General features: G+C 43.5%; 9 non-coding genes across 9 annotated transcripts; all 9 read right to left on the bottom strand.

Annotated features, from left to right (window-relative positions):
* Positions 1 to 726: 726 nt before the first annotated feature.
* Positions 727 to 911, bottom strand: LOC141160072 (U2 spliceosomal RNA). Its single transcript, XR_012250060.1, has one exon. It is a non-coding gene; the product is annotated as a U2 spliceosomal RNA (small nuclear RNA).
* Positions 912 to 2,032: 1,121 nt separating this feature from the next.
* On the bottom strand, positions 2,033 to 2,223 carry LOC141158968 (U2 spliceosomal RNA). Its single transcript, XR_012248986.1, has one exon. It is a non-coding gene; the product is annotated as a U2 spliceosomal RNA (small nuclear RNA).
* Positions 2,224 to 3,341: 1,118 nt separating this feature from the next.
* Positions 3,342 to 3,532, bottom strand: LOC141158967 (U2 spliceosomal RNA). The gene has a single exon (XR_012248985.1). It is a non-coding gene; the product is annotated as a U2 spliceosomal RNA (small nuclear RNA).
* A 1,113-nt stretch (positions 3,533 to 4,645) lies between these two features.
* On the bottom strand, positions 4,646 to 4,835 carry LOC141160187 (U2 spliceosomal RNA). Its single transcript, XR_012250147.1, has one exon. It is a non-coding gene; the product is annotated as a U2 spliceosomal RNA (small nuclear RNA).
* A 6,167-nt stretch (positions 4,836 to 11,002) lies between these two features.
* LOC141160176 (U2 spliceosomal RNA) lies at positions 11,003 to 11,194 on the bottom strand. The gene has a single exon (XR_012250138.1). It is a non-coding gene; the product is annotated as a U2 spliceosomal RNA (small nuclear RNA).
* Positions 11,195 to 17,577: 6,383 nt separating this feature from the next.
* On the bottom strand, positions 17,578 to 17,768 carry LOC141158966 (U2 spliceosomal RNA). The gene has a single exon (XR_012248984.1). It is a non-coding gene; the product is annotated as a U2 spliceosomal RNA (small nuclear RNA).
* A 1,118-nt stretch (positions 17,769 to 18,886) lies between these two features.
* LOC141158965 (U2 spliceosomal RNA) lies at positions 18,887 to 19,077 on the bottom strand. The gene has a single exon (XR_012248983.1). It is a non-coding gene; the product is annotated as a U2 spliceosomal RNA (small nuclear RNA).
* Positions 19,078 to 20,192: 1,115 nt separating this feature from the next.
* On the bottom strand, positions 20,193 to 20,383 carry LOC141158964 (U2 spliceosomal RNA). The gene has a single exon (XR_012248982.1). It is a non-coding gene; the product is annotated as a U2 spliceosomal RNA (small nuclear RNA).
* A 1,116-nt stretch (positions 20,384 to 21,499) lies between these two features.
* LOC141158963 (U2 spliceosomal RNA) lies at positions 21,500 to 21,690 on the bottom strand. Its single transcript, XR_012248981.1, has one exon. It is a non-coding gene; the product is annotated as a U2 spliceosomal RNA (small nuclear RNA).
* Positions 21,691 to 22,363: the final 673 nt, after the last annotated feature.

Here is a 22,363-nt window from a genome sequence, read left to right as displayed (position 1 = left end):
TAAAGGCTCAGAGCCTATTATGACACGCGCAGCCAGCGTTCCATTGCCACATTCCGTCTACTGCAGGCGGGATACCTGGATGGCTGAATGTCACTGAGAAGCTCACAGAGACCGCCATAAGCAACAGTTTAAAAGAATGCCACAGACTAATCAACCAAACTTTTTGGGTTGGTTTCTCTTTTATAGTCTGCAGGCATTAAATGAAAGAAGTCAGTGTTCCAGCAGAGGGAGACAACGTTTCAGAAAAGGCATTGTAGCAAACCAAAAAAGAAATTTTAAGCGCAGCAGAGTAACCAGCTCACATACCTGTTAGCTCAGGTGAGTTTAAAAGGCTGCTGTTGATAACAAGGGCATTTGCTAAATAGATGGTGTGTGTGCAACAATATACTGAAAGGTCAATTATATTGTGCAGCTTATCTCACCACCTGTAGTTATTTAGGTGAAAGCTCCAAAATGCTTGCCTAATATGTCTGTTTATCCAAAAGGAAGTATAGAAGGAGAGCTAGATAGATAGCATTGCATTACATTACATGGCAATGCAATGCACAGTTGCTGAAGTTGAACTAAAATGAGCTTGTCATCTGGCTTCTGCAACTTTTAACATGAAAAATCCAATGAGGAGAAGAAAAGCAAAGCCAAAGAGTCCATCCCAAAATCCGACAAACAAGCCAAATGAACAAAAAACATTGAATTCAATTCTTTCTGATTTTAGAAACTGCATTAAAGAAGGGGTGCACCGGTCCTGGAGATACTGCAATACCAGGTCAATGCGTGGAGTGGACAGAGCAAGCTCTTTTTCCCTGTTCTAAAAATCCATTTAATATATGGTCCCCAGATAGGGGACGTATCAGATATTAAACTGATAAGAACAGATACTACACTTGATCTTAGCCAAAAGGCCGAGAAGCGATAACCAGAATTGGTTTCCGACTACGGTGCCACCCAAGGATTCTGAAAAGTCCATTTGTGGAGATGGCCACCTGGACTCCCGTTAAGAAGACATGCTGTCAACCTCTAGATCCCTCACATGCCTGCACTCTTCGGCTTGCTGCTGCTGCAATCCACGCGTTTTAGATCTGCATAACTCCACCTCTTTTAGCACAGTACCCTCAACCCCCGGCTGTTCCCACCCGCCTCAACACCGTTGGAAGGGAGGAGAACCAATTAAGGCGGGGGGGGGGGGGTGGAACGAGCAGCTGTCTACCCTTAGCAGGAGGGTTGCTGATTAATTACCTCTCCTGCTGCTGCTGCTGCTGCTGGCTGTCCAGCAGCAGACTGAAGGTGGCTGCTGCTGTGCGCAGGTATATAAAGGCTCAGAGCCTATTATGACACGCGCAGCCAGCGTTCCATTGCCACATTCCGTCTACTGCAGGCGGGATACCTGGATGGCTGAATGTCACTGAGAAGCTCACAGAGACCGCCATAAGCAACAGTTTAAAAGAATGCCACAGACTAATCAACCAAACTTTTTGGGTTGGTTTCTCTTTTATAGTCTGCAGGCATTAAATGAAAGAAGTCAGTGTTCCAGCAGAGGGAGACAACGTTTCAGAAAAGGCATTGTAGCAAACCAAAAAAGAAATTTTAAGCGCAGCAGAGTAACCAGCTCACATACCTGTTAGCTCAGGTGAGTTTAAAAGGCTGCTGTTGATAACAAGGGCATTTGCTAAATAGATGGTGTGTGTGCAACAATATACTGAAAGGTCAATTATATTGTGCAGCTTATCTCACCAGCTGTAGTTATTTAGGTGAAAGCTCCAAAATGCTTGCCTAATATGTCTGTTTATCCAAAAGGAAGTATAGAGGGAGAGCTAGATAGATAGCATTGCATTACATTACATGGCAATGCAATGCACAGTTGCTGAAGTTGAACCAAAATGAGCTTGTCATCTGGCTTCTGCAACTTTTAACATGAAAAATCCAATGAGGAGAAGAAAAGCAAAGCCAAAGAGTCCATCCCAAAATCCGACAAACAAGCCAAATGAACAAAAAGCATTGAATTCAATTCTTTCTGATTTTAGAAACTGCATTAAAGAAGGGGTGCACCGGTCCTGGAGATACTGCAATACCAGGTCAATGCGTGGAGTGGACAGAGCAAGCTCTTTTTCCATCTCCCTGTTCTAAAAATCCATTTAATATATGGTCCCCAGATAGGGGACGTATCAGATATTAAACTGATAAGAACAGATACTACACTTGATCTTAGCCAAAAGGCCGAGAAGCGATAACCAGAATTGGTTTCCGACTACGGTGCCACCCAAGGATTCTGAAAAGTCCATTTGTGGAGATGGTCACCTGGACTCCCGTTAAGAAGACATGCTGTCAACCTCTAGATCCCTCACATGCCTGCACTTTTCGGCTTGCTGCTGCTGCAATCCACGCGTTTTAGATCTGCATAACTCCACCTCTTTTAGCACAGTACCCTCAACCCCCGGCTGTTCCCACCCGCCTCAACACCGTTGGAAGGGAGGAGAACCAATTAAGGCGGGGGGGGGGTGGAACGAGCAGCTGTCTACCCTTAGCAGGAGGGTTGCTGATTAATTACCTCTCCTGCTGCTGCTGCTGCTGCTGGCTGTCCAACAGCAGACTGAAGGTGGCTGCTGCTGTGCGCAGGTATATAAAGGCTCAGAGCCTATTATGACACGCGCAGCCAGCGTTCCATTGCCACATTCCGTCTACTGCAGGCGGGATACCTGGATGGCTGAATGTCACTGAGAAGCTCACAGAGACCGCCATAAGCAACAGTTTAAAAGAATGCCACAGACTAATCAACCAAACTTTTTGGGTTGGTTTCTCTTTTATAGTCTGCAGGCATTAAATGAAAGAAGTCAGTGTTCCAGCAGAGGGAGACAACGTTTCAGAAAAGGCATTGTAGCAAACCAAAAAAGAAATTTTAAGCGCAGCAGAGTAACCAGCTCACATACCTGTTAGCTCAGGTGAGTTTAAAAGGCTGCTGTTGATAACAAGGGCATTTGCTAAATAGATGGTGTGTGTGCAACAATATACTGAAAGGTCAATTATATTGTGCAGCTTATCTCACCACCTGTAGTTATTTAGGTGAAAGCTCCAAAATGCTTGCCTAATATGTCTGTTTATCCAAAAGGAAGTATAGAGGGAGAGCTAGATAGATAGCATTGCATTACATTACATGACAATGCAATGCACAGTTGCTGAAGTTGAACCAAAATGAGCTTGTCATCTGGCTTCTGCAACTTTTAACATGAAAAATCCAATGAGGAGAAGAAAAGCAAAGCCAAAGAGTCCATCCCAAAATCCGACAAACAAGCCAAATGAACAAAAAGCATTGAATTCAATTCTTTCTGATTTTAGAAACTGCATTAAAGAAGGGGTGCACCGGTCCTGGAGATACTGCAATACCAGGTCAATGCGTGGAGTGGACAGAGCAAGCTCTTTTTCCATCTCCCTGTTCTAAAAATCCATTTAATATATGGTCCCCAGATAGGGGACGTATCAGATATTAAACTGATAAGAACAGATACTACACTTGATCTTAGCCAAAAGGCCGAGAAGCGATAACCAGAATTGGTTTCCGACTACGGTGCCACCCAAGGATTCTGAAAAGTCCATTTGTGGAGATGGCCACCTGGACTCCCGTTAAGAAGACATGCTGTCAACCTCTAGATCCCTCACATGCCTGCACTTTTCGGCTTGCTGCTGCTGCAATCCACGCGTTTTAGATCTGCATAACTCCACCTCTTTTAGCACAGTACCCTCAACCCCCGGCTGTTCCCACCCGCCTCAACACCGTTGGAAGGGAGGAGAACCAATTAAGGCGGGGGGGGTGGAACGAGCAGCTGTCTACCCTTAGCAGGAGGGTTGCTGATTAATTACCTCTCCTGCTGCTGCTGCTGCTGGCTGTCCAGCAGCAGACTGAAGGTGGCTGCTGCTGTGCGCAGGTATATAAAGGCTCAGAGCCTATTATGACACGCGCAGCCAGCGTTCCATTGCCACATTCCGTCTACTGCAGGCGGGATACCTGGATGGCTGAATGTCACTGAGAAGCTCACAGAGACCGCCATAAGCAACAGTTTAAAAGAATGCCACAGACTAATCAACCAAACTTTTTGGGTTGGTTTCTCTTTTATAGTCTGCAGGCATTAAATGAAAGAAGTCAGTGTTCCAGCAGAGGGAGACAACGTTTCAGAAAAGGCATTGTAGCAAACCAAAAAAGAAATTTTAAGCGCAGCAGAGTAACCAGCTCACATACCTGTTAGCTCAGGTGAGTTTAAAAGGCTGCTGTTGATAACAAGGGCATTTGCTAAATAGATGGTGTGTGTGCAACAATATACTGAAAGGTCAATTATATTGTGCAGCTTATCTCACCACCTGTAGTTATTTAGGTGAAAGCTCCAAAATGCTTGCCTAATATGTCTGTTTATCCAAAAGGAAGTATAGAGGGAGAGCTAGATAGATAGCATTGCATTACATTACATGGCAATGCAATGCACAGTTGCTGAAGTTGAACCAAAATGAGCTTGTCATCTGGCTTCTGCAACTTTTAACATGAAAAATCCAATGAGGAGAAGAAAAGCAAAGCCAAAGAGTCCATCCCAAAATCCGACAAACAAGCCAAATGAACAAAAAGCATTGAATTCAATTCTTTCTGATTTTAGAAACTGCATTAAAGAAGGGGTGCACCGGTCCTGGAGATACTGCAATACCAGGTCAATGCGTGGAGTGGACAGAGCAAGCTCTTTTTCCATCTCCCTGTTCTAAAAATCCATTTAATATATGGTCCCCAGATAGGGGACGTATCAGATATTAAACTGATAAGAACAGATCAGGTTTCAACATATTTTATTATGTGCGTAAAAGATGGTTTACAATCAAAAACAGCAACACAAATACATTAATAAAACACAGAATTCCACCCATAAAAACCCCATATACGATTAGCATCCCTCCTCCCAATACATTTGACATCCCTTAAGTAATAAATATACATCTGGCTAAAAGCAATTTTAAGACAATCCTTCACAGAAATAGCATCACGTTTAAAAAGTAAAATATTGCGTGCCTTCCAAAGGGCGTCTTTAAAACAGTTAATCATACACCAACATATACAATACTGTTGAGGGGTCGGACATTTAAAAAGGCCATATAAAACATATTCATGGTTAAAATCTCTTAAACCGCAAGTCCATTTTAAAAGAATCCCAACTTTGTGCCAAAGTTCCTGTGCAAACGGGCAATTCCACATAAGGTGCAAGGTGGTTTCGTCATAAACACATGAGTCTCTGGGGCATTTGGCTCTGGCCACCAGGCCTCTCCTGTGTTGAAACTCTCTGGTGGGGAGGCACTGGTGGACCACCATCCATGCGATGTCCTTATGTCCATTTGCTAAAAATTTTCCGAAGACATTCTTCCAAACTTGCTTCGACCTCTCTTCTGAGAAATTTACTATGGGGGTCACATCTTCATTCCTCCTCAGAAAAGATAAAAGCTTCTTGCGGTCTTTAAAAATGTCCATATTAAAATCACCAAGGCTATAAAATCGAACAGTCTTTTCTAAGATTGCTTGGTGTTTGGGGGGGCATAGTAAAACAGGGGAATTCAACGACAACTTAAACCATCTTTTAAAAATCATCCCACAAGTATATTTTAAAAAATAACTTAGCGCACTATTACCATTAAAATGTTTGAAACAAAAGCAGAAATAATTTAAATACAAATAAATATGTAAGTCGGGGACATCCCTTCCGCCGTTCATTTTATTCTTCCTCATTATTTCTCGCCTTAATTTTTCCATTTTGGAGTTCCATAAAAACATAAAGATCATCCTAGTCATTTTTTTAATTAAAACATCAGAGGGGGGGAACACCATAGCTATATACAGTATGAGAGGTAACAACACTGATTTTATAATTAAAATTTTCCCCTCCATTGTTAGGGACCTCAAACCCCAAAATGATATTTTCTTTGACATTTTTTCTATGACATTCTCCCAGCTTTGAGTTCCCACATTCTCCTCGTTAAAAACAACTCCAAGAATTTTTACATTGTCTCGTTTTATAGTGAGCTGCGGGAGTTGGGCGGTGTCCCAGGATCCCAAAGTCAGACATTCAGATTTATTTAAATTAAGTTTAAACCCGGATGCCTGGGAAAAAAATTCAATGCGCAACACCGCCCTCCGGAGGGAAGCAGGGTCCACGCACACAACCGTCACGTCATCCATGTAGCCAAAGACTCTCACATCACTGCCACCTCCGCCAGGAACAGGAACCCCTCTAATCACTTTGTCTTTCCTTATTGCGCTCAGCAGGGGCTCCATGGCGCAGATGAACAGGATGGGCGACAAGGGGCATCCCTGCTTCACTCCGGACTCAAGGGGAACTCCATCTGTTAAAAAGCCATTAAGAGAAATTTGACTAAAACAATTTTTATATAAAATCTTAATACAATTTAAAAGCATATTAGGGATACCCATTCTTTTTAAAACTCTAAAAAGAAATCTATGAGAGACTCTATCGAAAGCTTTTTCAAAATCTAGGGCTAAAAGAGCTACATTTTGACCCCGGTCTCTGGAATACCAAATTACATCCCTTAATACGTTTAAAACCTCTGAAATACTTCTGCCTGGTACACTACAAACCTGCTCAGGCTGGATTAGTTTGGCAATGACATTCCTGAGCCGGTTTGCAACCACCTTAGCAAGTACCTTGTAATCGACGTTTAGGAGAGTTATGGGTCTCCAATTCGCTAGAGTACTGCGGTCACCTTTTTTATATATCAAAGACACCACTCCTCTCCTCCACGAAAATGGCAACTGTTCAGAAATAAAAACTTCTTTAAAAAGCATAAAAAGGTCCTCTTTTAAAATGTCCCAAAAAGTAAGGTAAAATTCTACAGGTAGTCCGTCACACCCAGGTGCTTTACCCTTAGAGAAACTTTTAAAAACATAAAATAATTCCTCTAAAACAATATCGCGTTCTAAAAACTCCTGGTCTGTAAAATTTAACTTAAAATCGAGATCATTAAGAGCATCAGATAAAAAGGACTCATCTATACACTTTTTACTAAAAAGATGCTTATAAAAGTTAAAAGTAGCATTCAACATTCCCTGCATAGATGTTTCACCCTCTAGATTTGTGATCACTTCTCTTTTATCCATGACTTTTTTGAAGAAGAAGCGAGAGCACTTCTCCCCCTCCTCCAAGTGCTGCACTCTAGAGTTAAAAATAATCTCTTTCCCCTTTGTGTCTATGCAGTTCTGAATTTCAGTTTTTAGGCCAGCAATATCATCTCCCACCTCCACCCCTAGCTCTTTGAATTTAAAAAGTGTTTGTAGTTTGGTGTTAAGATCACTAAAACATCTTTTTTTCTCTCTAGCTTTACGTCTCCCTGCTTTTATAAAAAACATTCTGACTTTTTTTTTCAAATTTTCCCACCAGGTTACCATAGGGGCATCAGAAGGTTTTTGTCGCCGCCAGGCTTGATAGGCTTTACCAAAGTCTTGTCGGATCTGAGGGTCCTCCAGCAGGTAAGTACTTAGACGCCAGAGGCCCCTGTTGACCCTCTGTTCATCCCGGTATTCTAGGTGCACCTCCAAGCCCTTATGGTCAGAAAATATATTTGATGTTAAAACACATTTTACAGGGTTAAAATCATCTGATAGGAAAATAAAATCGATCCTGGAGGACACCCCTCTTCCGGACCACGTATAACCAGGGTCCGTCGGCAGGAGTGACCTCCACGCATCGCATAATTTAAAATCAGTTATAAAATCTTTCAATAGATGACATGACTTATCCAATTTGCGTAAAGGGTCACCCCCCGCTCGTTGTTCACTAGCACAAAGACAATTAAAATCACCCCCTACGATCAGGGGAGATGACCCAGTACAGTACAATGGCAATATCCCAAATAAATTAATTCTCTCTTGCTTATCAGGGGGAGCATAAACATTCATTACACGTAGGGTAAAACCATTAAATTTAAAATGCACTAAAACCACTCTGCCTGGTACTATTTCTGTGACAGTATTTATAGCAATATTTCTCCCACGACAGAGGAAGCCCACCCCCGCTGACTTGTTGTCATTGGAGCCAGACCAGATGGAGGGCCCCAGTCTCCAATCTGTCTTGATGTCATTATAATTTAGTGCATGTTGTATCCCGCATTCCTGTAATAAACATATGTCAAAGTCAGTGGTTTCTAAGTACTTAAATAGAGCAGCCCTACGAACTGGGCTCTTTAATGACCTCACATTCAGTGAGACAAGTCTTAATGTGGGCATTCATAGGTCAGGGTGGTGGATCTTCCATGAGGACACCTGACTCAAAGCCCTGTATGCCAAATTGCTCCAGGACATCCGGGCTAGAGGACCCAAATGACTCGATATTCTGTGAGCCGGCGGTTGCCCCCTCGTAGGTCACGGTTCCCAGCCATATTCCAGGAGACGCTGGGGCTTCGACATTCCGTCTCTTTTTCGGGGCAGACTCCACTAGGTCACTGGTGCAGTCCTCCTCTTCCTCCACCTCCTCCAGGGGGAGAGACTGGTCCATCAGGATAAGATCACCAACACAGATTCCCTGATGTTCGCCACCTAGAAGCAAAGCCCCCTCATCTGGCTGGCTAATCGCCCTGGAAGATCCTGAGGCCATCGCTGCGTGGTCCCCTGTAGCCAACCGCACAGGGGCACCACCCTCCAGCCCAACAGGATCGGTATCGGGAACCATCGACACGGAGGATACCCTCCCAGAAGGAGGACCCCTCCGCTCCGGTCCATGCGAGGTCCGCCCATCGTCAAGGGACTTCGATGCAGGGGCCGCCCCAGAGGGGCCTCCGGCTCCCTGCTCCATCCCAGCCTTCTCGCCCTTCGAACCGCCCTCCGACGCCGGCCCGAAGGTGAAGACCGGCGGGCGCATCGGCTCAGCTGCAGAAGATGCAGCTTCTGCGTAAGTCCTGGTCCTGGTCCTGTTGGGGCATCCTCGGAACATGTGCCCCGCCTCACCACAAAGATTGCATTTCCTCCCAGCGGGACAGTCCTTCATTAAATGTCCGTAACAGCTGCAATTATTGCAGCGGTCTACTTTCCTGCCCGTGCAGGACGTTTGGGTATGACCCATTTGTCCACAGTTCCTGCAACATACCGGCATTCCAGGGTAAAATAAGTAGCCTCTGCTCTTACCGATCACAAATGTTGAGGGAGGGTGTAGCATTCCTCCCACTCCGCTTGGGTCCCTCTTTAGACGGGCCATGTACCTCCTCTTGCCGCACCAGAAGCCTACCGCGTTCTTCACAGTGCCCAGGTATCTCAGATCATCACAATAACGGATAAGGTAGGTCGAGATGTCTGCAGCCTCCACAAAGGGGTTCAGGAAATGCACCACGATAGGGATCTCGTCATAGGCATACAAGAGACAAAAGGTTAGTCCATCCAATTCATCTAAGTAGTTTTTCTCATTTACCTTTTGTACGAGTTGGTGACAGCATCCCTGGCTCTTGAAGGTGATGGTGTAAGTCCCCTTGTACTCATTGTCCTGGAAGCAGAATATGTCTTCCCGCCGAAACTCCAGAACTCCAAGCAGAATCCTATGGCAGATGTAGTCCAAGTTCTTCTCCGTCCTCGATCCTGCTCCAACTTCAATCCTCACGGTGTTCCGCATCCGGGCATCACCCGATGAATATGTGAGCGTTGCCGGCATCCTTCACTCAGGAACGTACCGACTCTTCTCTCTGAAAGGCGCAAGCCTTCATGGGATCGATTCCCGTTGCTCCCGGACTAATCCTTCCTCCCAATAGCAGCAGGGGGGTTAAGTCCCTCCGAAGAGGAACGATCCCCCCAGGCCGAGAGAAAGGGTACCAAGAGCACCTCACAGGCAAGACCACACAGGTAAACCTGATAGATCGTGCCAAAAGGCCGAGAAGCGATAACCAGAATTGGTTTCCGACTACGGTGCCACCCAAGGATTCTGAAAAGTCCATTTGTGGAGATGGCCACCTGGACTCCCGTTAAGAAGACATGCTGTCAACCTCTAGATCCCTCACATGCCTGCACTTTTCGGCTTGCTGCTGCTGCAATCCACGCGTTTTAGATCTGCATAACTCCACCTCTTTTAGCACAGTACCCTCAACCCCCGGCTGTTCCCACCCGCCTCAACACCGTTGGAAGGGAGGAGAACCAATTAAGGCGGGGGGGGGGGGTGGAACGAGCAGCTGTCTACCCTTAGCAGGAGGGTTGCTGATTAATTACCTCTCCTGCTGCTGCTGCTGCTGGCTGTCCAGCAGCAGACTGAAGGTGGCTGCTGCTGTGTGCAGGTATATAAAGGCTCAGAGCCTATTATGACACGCGCAGCCAGCGTTCCATTGCCACATTCCGTCTACTGCAGGCGGGATACCTGGATGGCTGAATGTCACTGAGAAGCTCACAGAGACCGCCATAAGCAACAGTTTAAAAGAATGCCACAGACTAATCAACCAAACTTTTTGGGTTGGTTTCTCTTTTATAGTCTGCAGGCATTAAATGAAAGAAGTCAGTGTTCCAGCAGAGGGAGACAACGTTTCAGAAAAGGCATTGTAGCAAACCAAAAAAGAAATTTTAAGCGCAGCAGAGTAACCAGCTCACATACCTGTTAGCTCAGGTGAGTTTAAAAGGCTGCTGTTGATAACAAGGGCATTTGCTAAATAGATGGTGTGTGTGCAACTGAAAGGTCAATTATATTGTGCAGCTTATCTCACCACCTGTAGTTATTTAGGTGAAAGCTCCAAAATGCTTGCCTAATATGTCTGTTTATCCAAAAGGAAGTATAGAGGGAGAGCTAGATAGATAGCATTGCATTACATTACATGGCAATGCAATGCACAGTTGCTGAAGTTGAACCAAAATGAGCTTGTCATCTGGCTTCTGCAACTTTTAACATGAAAAATCCAATGAGGAGAAGAAAAGCAAAGCCAAAGAGTCCATCCCAAAATCCGACAAACAAGCCAAATGAACAAAAAGCATTGAATTCAATTCTTTCTGATTTTAGAAACTGCATTAAAGAAGGGGTGCACCGGTCCTGGAGATACTGCAATACCAGGTCAATGCGTGGAGTGGACAGAGCAAGCTCTTTTTCCATCTCCCTGTTCTAAAAATCCATTTAATATATGGTCCCCAGATAGGGGACGTATCAGATATTAAACTGATAAGAACAGATTTTTTTTTTTTTAATTTGGCTATCCCCTGCAGAGGGATAAAACCGTTTATTAAAACTTTAACAAATTACAAGCATAATTAGACAAATACCAAACGTTAAAAGACAAATGAAATTTACAAAACAAAAAAAATACAAAGATTTTAAATAATTAGGTTCCATTGGTCAACAAGCCATTTTTTGGAAATATGTACATTCTTCTTTTTGTCAATTAAATAATAAGTATACATTTCACATAAACATAAACTTAAAACATCATTCACTGATAAAACATCTTGTTTAAAAATAGCAATATTGCGCGCTTTCCAGAGAGATGACTTGGCGCAGTTCACTGTCTTCCAAGCCATTGTGTACTGGTCCATTGTGGGGCATTCCATAAGTCCGTATAGCACAGTTTTATATGTAAAGTCCTTGAGGTCTGCCACCCTTTCCAGTAGGGGGAGCAGTCTTCTCCAGAAATCCTTTGCAAAATTACATGTCCATAATAGATGTTCCACCGTTTCCTCTTCTTGGCATCCGGCTCTTGGGCAGATGGCAGACCTCACAATTCCTCTTCTGTATTGGAATGCCCGGCAAGGAAGACAGCGGTGCATGCAACTCCAAGCCAGATCTCTCTGTTCATTAAAAAGATAAAAAACGTTAATCATTTTCCAGATAGACATAGATTTGTCATCATCATATCTGTCAACATTACATATTTCCTCACTTTTACGTATTTCTTTAATTAGTTTCTTACTATTTCTTAATTCCTCTATTTTCTTAGTCCCTAAATTAAAATCGGACACTATTTTCCTTAAAATCTCATAATGCGTCGACAAATTAAAAGCATGGGGCACAGATATATTAACTTCATACCATCCAAACTTTCTCATAAAAAATCCTGTATTAAAACGCATAAAAAAGGACCAATAGTGATTCTTAAAAAGGGCATTAAAACAGTAAACGAACAGATGGATTAAAAGAAACCTATTAAAATCTGGAAAATCTTTACCACCTTTTACTTTTGATTTCATCACGATTTCTCTTTTCAGCTTTTCCATTTTTGAGTTCCAAAAGAAGGTAAAACAGGTTTTGGTTATCTTTTTTAAAACATTAACAGGCGGGGGGAAAACCATGCTAAGATACAATAAAAGAGGTAAAATCACCATCTTTAAAACCAATACTTTACCCTCCATTGTAAGTCTCCTCATGTTCCACATACATATTTTCGTATTTACTTTCTGTGTAACTGTTTCCCAACTATTATAACCATCATTATTTTCAGTGAATGATATACCTAAAATGGAAATGGATTCGGAGACATTAATTGGTACATCACGTAAAATCATCCCCCCAACACTTAAAATGTTACACTTATTAAAATTGATTTTAAACCAGAAGCTAGGCAAAAGGATTGCACTTGATGGAGAGTGGCCGTAAGTGATGGTGCATCTGTACACAAGACCGCCACGTCATCCATGTAGCCTACAACCTTGGCCTCCAAACCACCGCTTCCCGGCAGAGGGACACCGCATATCTGTTTATTTTGGCGTATTGCACACAACATTGGTTCCAGTGCACAGATAAACAGTAGGGGGGACAGAGGGCATCCCTGTTTCACCCCTGACCGTAAAAATACCTCTTGTGTCTTAAAACCATTCACTAAAATCTTACTTGTACAATCCTTGTAAAATGCTTTAAGCGATAGTAAAAACCCTTCTGGTATGCCCATTTTCTCTAAAACTTTAAAAAGATAAAAGTGTGAGACACGGTCAAATGCTTTTTCAAAATCAATAGATAAAATCGCCATTTTCCCCTTTCTGTCTTTCACATCCTCAATACAGTCTTTCACTAAATTCAGATTGTCCCATATACTGCGCCCCGGCACCCCACACACTTGATTAGAATGAATAACTTTGCTGATGACTTCTTTTAGACGATTTGCACAAATTTTAGCCATTATTTTATAGTCACAATTTAAAAGTGTTATTGGTCTCCAGTTTTCTAATTTTGATTTATCACCTTTTTTGTATAGGAGGGAGACTTCACCTTTCTTCCAGGAATTTAATAAAACCTTATTATTAAAAACCTCAGTAAACAAATAAAACAAATCATCTTTTAAAATATCATAAAAACATACATAAAATTCTATTGGGATGCCATCAGGACCAGGGACCTTTCCATTTTTAAAACTTTTAATAGTTTTTAATACTTCTTGTTCCGTTAAAACTTGGGATAAAAACTCTTGGGATGCGGGATCTAAAACAGCCGTTAGTCCTTTCAGCGAATCATCCATTAATTTATTATCTATATTTTTTCCATGAAAAAGATTAGAAAAAAAAACCTCTACTTTACCCAGCATATTTTTTATATTATTCTCACCATCTATATGGTCAATTATCACTTTTTCTTTTTTATTTTTCCTAAAAAAATATCTGGAACACTTTTCATTTTCTTCTATATGTTGTACTCTAGAACGAAAAATTATCTCTTTTCCTTTTTGTTCTAGCCATTTTGAAATCTCTTCTTTTAAGTTTGAAATATCAAGTTGTACATCTATCCCATTGTCTCTGAGCTTAAATAATGTTTGTAGGCGGGTATTTAAAATTCTATATTCTTCATATTTTTCTTTGGCTCTACATATACTCTTTTTAATAAAAAAGTCTTTTATTTTTACTTTCATTCTATCCCACCATACACTCATAGTCTCATTTGTTTTTTTCCCTTTTCTACATTTCCTATAAAACTCAATAAAATCTGATAAAATCTGCGGGTCAGTTAAAAGGGATACGTTCATTTTCCAGCTTTTCTTACCACATTTTTTGTTGTCATTTACTTTTATGGTAAAGGATAAAAGTTTATGGTCTGAAAATATATTAGTTAAAACTTCACATTTGGCAGGTATTGTTTTGTCTGAACCAAAAATAAAATCAATCCTAGAGCTACAATTAGCATTGTTCCAAGTGAAACCGGTGTCCTCTGGGCTGTCACTATGACACTCTTTATATATGTCTATCAATTTAGCATCTTTGACTATATCATGTAGTATACCTGAGGTTTTATCGTAGTTCCTGCTTACAGAGCTGGAGCGCCGGTTTTCACCTTTTAAAACACAATTAAAATCCCCTGCTAAGATAAAAGGTTCAGAGTTATTAATAAATAAAGGTAAAAGATCAAGCATTTCGGCTCTTTCATTTTTCTCTGGGGATCCATAAAAATTTAAAAACTGCCATCTAATACCATCAATAAAAGCTTTCACTAATAAAATACGACCTGGTAAAATTTCCTGAATAAAATCAATTAAAACGTTCCCTTTAAAAAGTATGGCTACACCAGCTGATCCTGCAGCATTCGATCCGGACCAGACAGATGGCCCACACTTCCACTCATCTTTATATTTTTGATATGACATTTCATGTGGGATATTACATTCTTGCAGAAAAAATACAGATGCAGTAAAACACGTAAAAAAATTAAAAAGAGCAGTTCTTCTCGTGTTAGATTTTATGCCTCTCACGTTGAGGGAAATACCTTTGAGTTCAGCCATCATTAGAAAATGTAGAAATTTTACTTAGGTAACTAAGAGCAACGGATTTACCTGTCCGATGAACCTGATCAGACCACTGGGCTTGCGCCTCCCTCCTCATCTGATAGTATCGTCACGAGAGTCTCCGTGGAGGAGGAAAGATTACCACATTTATATAAACCCGACGCTACACTGGCATAGCTCGGAGGGCTGGCTGGCAGAACCGCTGGGTCTCCATTGGCTGGGCATGCAGTTCCTCATCAGGTGGGTCCCCGAGGGGTTCCGCCGCCCCTGTTTGACCTGTAGAAGGTCGTCCTATAGGAGGAGGTTGCGCACAAGGCAGAGCCTCTGACTCTTCAGAGGCAGCAAGATCCCGGTCCCCACCTGTAGCAGCGGAGACCGAAACCCCTGAGGGTCCAGCGTCCACGTCCCCTTCTGAAGAAGTGTCCATCTGTTCACCTCCTGCTGCCTCCTCCGAACCACCCTTTTTCTTTTTCTTAGGACCCACCTTTATCCACTCAGCGCCCTCAGCCCTAGGAGACCCAGACTGGGCATGGGCTTCTGCGTCGGCCTTTTGCCGGTCCCTTTTGACCTTACCAGTAGTGCCCTTCTGCTCCTTCTCAGCCCTCCTTTTGGACTCTCGCAGGTCCTGCAGCCAGGTTTTGGGATTTGGTATTTTACCTGTCATAGACTCTGGAGACATTTCACTATTTGGTACGCCCTTACTGTCTCCAGAGGCTCCAGGTTGTTGTTCCTCCTCCTGAGGGGTGGTCTGATCTTTTGGTCCTTGGTCGGACGTCTTGGACTTTCCCTTTTGCTCATCTTCCCGAAATCTGTGAGGGCAAGAAAAATAAAAGTGACCTGGAGTCTGGCAAAAACTACATTTCTTTTCCTTAGGGCATTCTTTTGTCTCATGTTCTTCACTAGCACAATTTCTACATGATACATTACAGTTTTCTTTTGAATGACCATAGCGCCCACAATTTCTGCAATATACTGGCATCCCAGAAAAGAAGAAATCCCCATTTGTTTGTCCAATTTTAAAACGGGCAGGGGGAAGCCGTATACCACCTGGTGTATTTGGATCTCTTATACACTTCACAAGAAATTTCCACTTAGATGTCCATATGTTATATTCATTAAGTATCTTCCCAATACATTTAACACTTTTAAAATAAATTGCTAAAAATGACATAATTTCTGGAGCAGAAACAAAAGGCGAAAATACTTTTACGACAACAAGTCTTACCTCATCCAGGACGTGCTCAACAATTTGTATCCCTTTCAGAACAGGACTATTTTCAACTTTTTTTAACTTTTCTAGAACATCTCTGAAAATACCTTCTCCGGTGAATGTGATGTCATAGTCACCTCTTCTAGGATAATCCTGGATGGACAGAATTTCATTCCTCTGCACGCCAAGAAGGTTCCTGAGCACGTCCTGGACTACATACCCTAATTTCCTCATATCCGAGCCACCCGCCGTGAAGTGAACTCGGATAGAGTTTTTTAGCCTCGCATAAAGAGGCACGAGGTTAGGGTCAACCTCCATGGAAACCGCAACAAGGTTGCAAATTGCAGCCGCTTGCAATCTGCGCTCCCAGTGTTCTTGCAGCGAAAGACACCTGGAAGCTGGGGGATCGCAACACGTTACCCTGGGACTAAGCCCTCTCCCTAATAGCAGCAAGCAGGTTAAGTCCACCAAAGTGGACGATCCTGCCAGGCCAAGGAGAGGGGTACCCGAGTACCCTTCAACTACAATCTCCTGCAATAAAGCACTTGATCGTAGCCAAAAGGCCGAGAAGCGATAACCAGAATTGGTTTCCGACTACGGTGCCACCCAAGGATTCTGAAAAGTCCATTTGTGGAGATGGCCACCTGGACTCCCGTTAAGAAGACATGCTGTCAACCTCTAGATCCCTCACATGCCTGCACTTTTCGGCTTGCTGCTGCTGCAATCCACGCGTTTTAGATCTGCATAACTCCACCTCTTTTAGCACAGTACCCTCAACCCCCGGCTGTTCCCACCCGCCTCAACACCGTTGGAAGGGAGGAGAACCAATTAAGGTGGGGGAGGTGGAACGAGCAGCTGTCTACCCTTAGCAGGAGGGTTGCTGATTAATTACCTCTCCTGCTGCTGCTGCTGGCTGTCCAGCAGCAGACTGAAGGTGGCTGCTGCTGTGCGCAGGTATATAAAGGCTCAGAGCCTATTATGACACGCGCAGCCAGCGTTCCATTGCCACATTCCGTCTACTGCAGGCGGGATACCTGGATGGCTGAATGTCACTGAGAAGCTCACAGAGACCGCCATAAGCAACAGTTTAAAAGAATGCCACAGACTAATCAACCAAACTTTTTGGGTTGGTTTCTCTTTTATAGTCTGCAGGCATTAAATGAAAGAAGTCAGTGTTCCAGCAGAGGGAGACAACGTTTCAGAAAAGGCATTGTAGCAAACCAAAAAAGAAATTTTAAGCGCAGCAGAGTAACCAGCTCACATACCTGTTAGCTCAGGTGAGTTTAAAAGGCTGCTGTTGATAACAAGGGCATTTGCTAAATAGATGGTGTGTGTGCAACAATATACTGAAAGGTCAATTATATTGTGCAGCTTATCTCACCACCTGTAGTTATTTAGGTGAAAGCTCCAAAATGCTTGCCTAATATGTCTGTTTATCCAAAAGGAAGTATAGAGGGAGAGCTAGATAGATAGCATTGCATTACATTACATGGCAATGCAATGCACAGTTGCTGAAGTTGAACCAAAATGAGCTTGTCATCTGGCTTCTGCAACTTTTAACATGAAAAATCCAATGAGGAGAAGAAAAGCAAAGCCAAAGAGTCCATCCCAAAATCCGACAAACAAGCCAAATGAACAAAAAGCATTGAATTCCATTCTTTCTGATTTTAGAAACTGCATTAAAGAAGGGGTGCACCGGTCCTGGAGATACTGCAATACCAGGTCAATGCGTGGAGTGGACAGAGCAAGCTCTTTTTCCATCTCCCTGTTCTAAAAATCCATTTAATATATGGTCCCCAGATAGGGGACGTATCAGATATTAAACTGATAAGAACAGATACTACACTTGATCTTAGCCAAAAGGCCGAGAAGCGATAACCAGAATTGGTTTCCGACAACGGTGCCACCCAAGGATTCTGAAAAGTCCATTTGTGGAGATGGCCACCTGGACTCCCGTTAAGAAGACATGCTGTCAACCTCTAGATCCCTCACATGCCTGCACTTTTCGGCTTGCTGCTGCTGCAATCCACGCGTTTTAGATCTGCATAACTCCACCTCTTTTAGCACAGTACCCTCAACCCCCGGCTGTTCCCACCCGCCTCAACACCGTTGGAAGGGAGGAGAACCAATTAAGGCGGGGGGGGGGTGGAACGAGCAGCTGTCTACCCTTAGCAGGAGGGTTGCTGATTAATTACCTCTCCTGCTGCTGCTGCTGCTGCTGGCTGTCCAGCAGCAGACTGAAGGTGGCTGCTGCTGTGCGCAGGTATATAAAGGCTCAGAGCCTATTATGACATGCGCAGCCAGCGTTCCATTGCCACATTCCGTCTACTGCAGGTGGGATACCTGGATGGCTGAATGTCACTGAGAAGCTCACAAAGACCGCCATAAGCAACAGTTTAAAAGAATGCCACAGACTAATCAACCAAACTTTTTGGGTTGGTTTCTCTTTTATAGTCTGCAGGCATTAAATGAAAGAAGTCAGTGTTCCAGCAGAGGGAGACAACGTTTCAGAAAAGGCATTGTAGCAAACCAAAAAAGAAATTTTAAGTGCAGCAGAGTAACCAGCTCACATACCTGTTAGCTCAGGTGAGTTTAAAAGGCTGCTGTTGATAACAAGGGCATTTGCTAAATAGATGGTGTGTATGCAACAATATACTGAAAGGTCAATTATATTGTGCAGCTTATCTCACCACCTGTAGTTATTTAGGTGAAAGCTCCAAAATGCTTGCCTAATATGTCTGTTTATCCAAAAGGAAGTATAGAGGGAGAGCTAGATAGATAGCATTGCATTACATTACATGGCAAAGCAATGCACAGTTGCTGAAGTTGAACCAAAATGAGCTTGTCATCTGGCTTCTGCAACTTTTAACATGAAAAATCCAATGAGGAGAAGAAAAGCAAAGCCAAGGAGTCCATCCCAAAATCCGACAAACAAGCCAAATGAACAAAAAGCATTGAATTCAATTCTTTCTGATTTTAGAAACTGCATTAAAGAAGGGGTGCACCGGTCCTGGAGATACTGCAATACCAGGTCAATGCGTGGAGTGGACAGAGCAAGCTCTTTTTCCATCTCCCTGTTCTAAAAATCCATTTAATATATGGTCCCCAGATAGGGGACGTATCAGATATTAAACTGATAAGAACAGATACTACACTTGATCTTAGCCAAAAGGCCGAGAAGCGATAACCAGAATTGGTTTCCGACTACGGTGCCACCCAAGGATTCTGAAAAGTCCATTTGTGGAGATGGCCACCTGGACTCCCGTTAAGAAGACATGCTGTCAACCTCTAGATCCCTCACATGCCTGCACTTTTCGGCTTACTGCTGCTGCAATCCACGCGTTTTAGATCTGCATAACTCCACCTCTTTTAGCACAGTACCCTCAACCCCCGGCTGTTCCCACCCGCCTCAACACCGTTGGAAGGGAGGAGAACCAATTAAGGCGGGGGGGGGGTGGAACGAGCAGCTGTCTACCCTTAGCAGGAGGGTTGCTGATTAATTACCTCTCCTGCTGCTGCTGCTGCTGGCTGTCCAGCAGCAGACTGAAGGTGGCTGCTGCTGTGCGCAGGTATATAAAGGCTCAGAGCCTATTATGACACGCGCAGCCAGCGTTCCATTGCCACATTCCGTCTACTGCAGGCGGGATACCTGGATGGCTGAATGTCACTGAGAAGCTCACAGAGACCGCCATAAGCAACAGTTTAAAAGAATGCCACAGACTAATCAACCAAACTTTTTGGGTTGGTTTCTCTTTTATAGTCTGCAGGCATTAAATGAAAGAAGTCAGTGTTCCAGCAGAGGGAGACAACGTTTCAGAAAAGGCATTGTAGCAAACCAAAAAAGAAATTTTAAGCGCAGCAGAGTAACCAGCTCACATACCTGTTAGCTCAGGTGAGTTTAAAAGGCTGCTGTTGATAACAAGGGCATTTGCTAAATAGATGGTGTGTGTGCAACAATATACTGAAAGGTCAATTATATTGTGCAGCTTATCTCACCACCTGTAGTTATTTAGGTGAAAGCTCCAAAATGCTTGCCTAATATGTCTGTTTATCCAAAAGGAAGTATAGAGGGAGAGCTAGATAGATAACATTGCATTACATTACATGGCAATGCAATGCACAGTTGCTGAAGTTGAACCAAAATGAGCTTGTCATCTGGCTTCTGCAACTTTTAACATGAAAAATCCAATGAGGAGAAGAAAAGCAAAGCCAAAGAGTCCATCCCAAAATCCGACAAACAAGCCAAATGAACAAAAAGCATTGAATTCAATTCTTTCTGATTTTAGAAACTGCATTAAAGAAGGGGTGCACCGGTCCTGGAGATACTGCAATACCAGGTCAATGCGTGGAGTGGACAGAGCAAGCTCTTTTTCCATCTCCCTGTTCTAAAAATCCATTTAATATATGGTCCCCAGATAGGGGACGTATCAGATATTAAACTGATAAGAACAGATACTACACTTGATCTTAGCCAAAAGGCCGAGAAGCGATAACCAGAATTGGTTTCCGACTACGGTGCCACCCAAGGATTCTGAAAAGTCCATTTGTGGAGATGGCCACCTGGACTCCCGTTAAGAAGACATGCTGTCAACCTCTAGATCCCTCACATGCCTGCAGTTTTCGGCTTGCTGCTGCTGCAATCCACGCGTTTTAGATCTGCATAACTCCACCTCTTTTAGCACAGTACCCTCAACCCCCGGCTGTTCCCACCCGCCTCAACACCGTTGGAAGGGAGGAGAACCAATTAAGGTGGGGGAGGTGGAACGAGCAGCTGTCTACCCTTAGCAGGAGGGTTGCTGATTAATTACCTCTCCTGCTGCTGCTGCTGCTGCTGGCTGTCCAGCAGCAGACTGAAGGTGGCTGCTGCTGTGCGCAGGTATATAAAGGCTCAGAGCCTATTATGACACGCGCAGCCAGCGTTCCATTGCCACATTCCGTCTACTGCAGGCGGGATACCTGGATGGCTGAATGTCACTGAGAAGCTCACAGAGACCGCCATAAGCAACAGTTTAAAAGAATGCCACAGACTAATCAACCAAACTTTTTGGGTTGGTTTCTCTTTTATAGTCTGCAGGCATTAAATGAAAGAAGTCAGTGTTCCAGCAGAGGGAGACAACGTTTCAGAAAAGGCATTGTAGCAAACCAAAAAAGAAATTTTAAGCGCAGCAGAGTAACCAGCTCACATACCTGTTAGCTCAGGTGAGTTTAAAAGGCTGCTGTTGATAACAAGGGCATTTGCTAAATAGATGGTGTGTGTGCAACAATATACTGAAAGGTCAATTATATTGTGCAGCTTATCTCACCACCTGTAGTTATTTAGGTGAAAGCTCCAAAATGCTTGCCTAATATGTCTGTTTATCCAAAAGGAAGTATAGAGGGAGAGCTAGATAGATAGCATTGCATTACATTACATGGCAATGCAATGCACAGTTGCTGAAGTTGAACCAAAATGAGCTTGTCATCTGGCTTCTGCAACTTTTAACATGAAAAATCCAATGAGGAGAAGAAAAGCAAAGCCAAAGAGTCCATCCCAAAATCCGACAAACAAGCCAAATGAACAAAAAGCATTGAATTCCATTCTTTCTGATTTTAGAAACTGCATTAAAGAAGGGGTGCACCGGTCCTGGAGATACTGCAATACCAGGTCAATGCGTGGAGTGGACAGAGCAAGCTCTTTTTCCATCTCCCTGTTCTAAAAATCCATTTAATATATGGTCCCCAGATAGGGGACGTATCAGATATTAAACTGATAAGAACAGATACTACACTTGATCTTAGCCAAAAGGCCGAGAAGCGATAACCAGAATTGGTTTCCGACAACGGTGCCACCCAAGGATTCTGAAAAGTCCATTTGTGGAGATGGCCACCTGGACTCCCGTTAAGAAGACATGCTGTCAACCTCTAGATCCCTCACATGCCTGCACTTTTCGGCTTGCTGCTGCTGCAATCCACGCGTTTTAGATCTGCATAACTCCACCTCTTTTAGCACAGTACCCTCAACCCCCGGCTGTTCCCACCCGCCTCAACACCGTTGGAAGGGAGGAGAACCAATTAAGGCGGGGGGGGGGTGGAACGAGCAGCTGTCTACCCTTAGCAGGAGGGTTGCTGATTAATTACCTCTCCTGCTGCTGCTGCTGCTGCTGGCTGTCCAGCAGCAGACTGAAGGTGGCTGCTGCTGTGCGCAGGTATATAAAGGCTCAGAGCCTATTATGACATGCGCAGCCAGCGTTCCATTGCCACATTCCGTCTACTGCAGGTGGGATACCTGGATGGCTGAATGTCACTGAGAAGCTCACAAAGACCGCCATAAGCAACAGTTTAAAAGAATGCCACAGACTAATCAACCAAACTTTTTGGGTTGGTTTCTCTTTTATAGTCTGCAGGCATTAAATGAAAGAAGTCAGTGTTCCAGCAGAGGGAGACAACGTTTCAGAAAAGGCATTGTAGCAAACCAAAAAAGAAATTTTAAGT

This window comes from Phyllobates terribilis, unplaced genomic scaffold (assembly GCF_046119375.1).
Source record: "Phyllobates terribilis strain yellow unplaced genomic scaffold, ASM4611937v1 Scaffold_8__6_contigs__length_399053987, whole genome shotgun sequence".
NCBI lineage: Eukaryota > Metazoa > Chordata > Amphibia > Anura > Dendrobatidae > Phyllobates > Phyllobates terribilis.
This window is presented reverse-complemented; position numbering and strand designations above follow the sequence as displayed.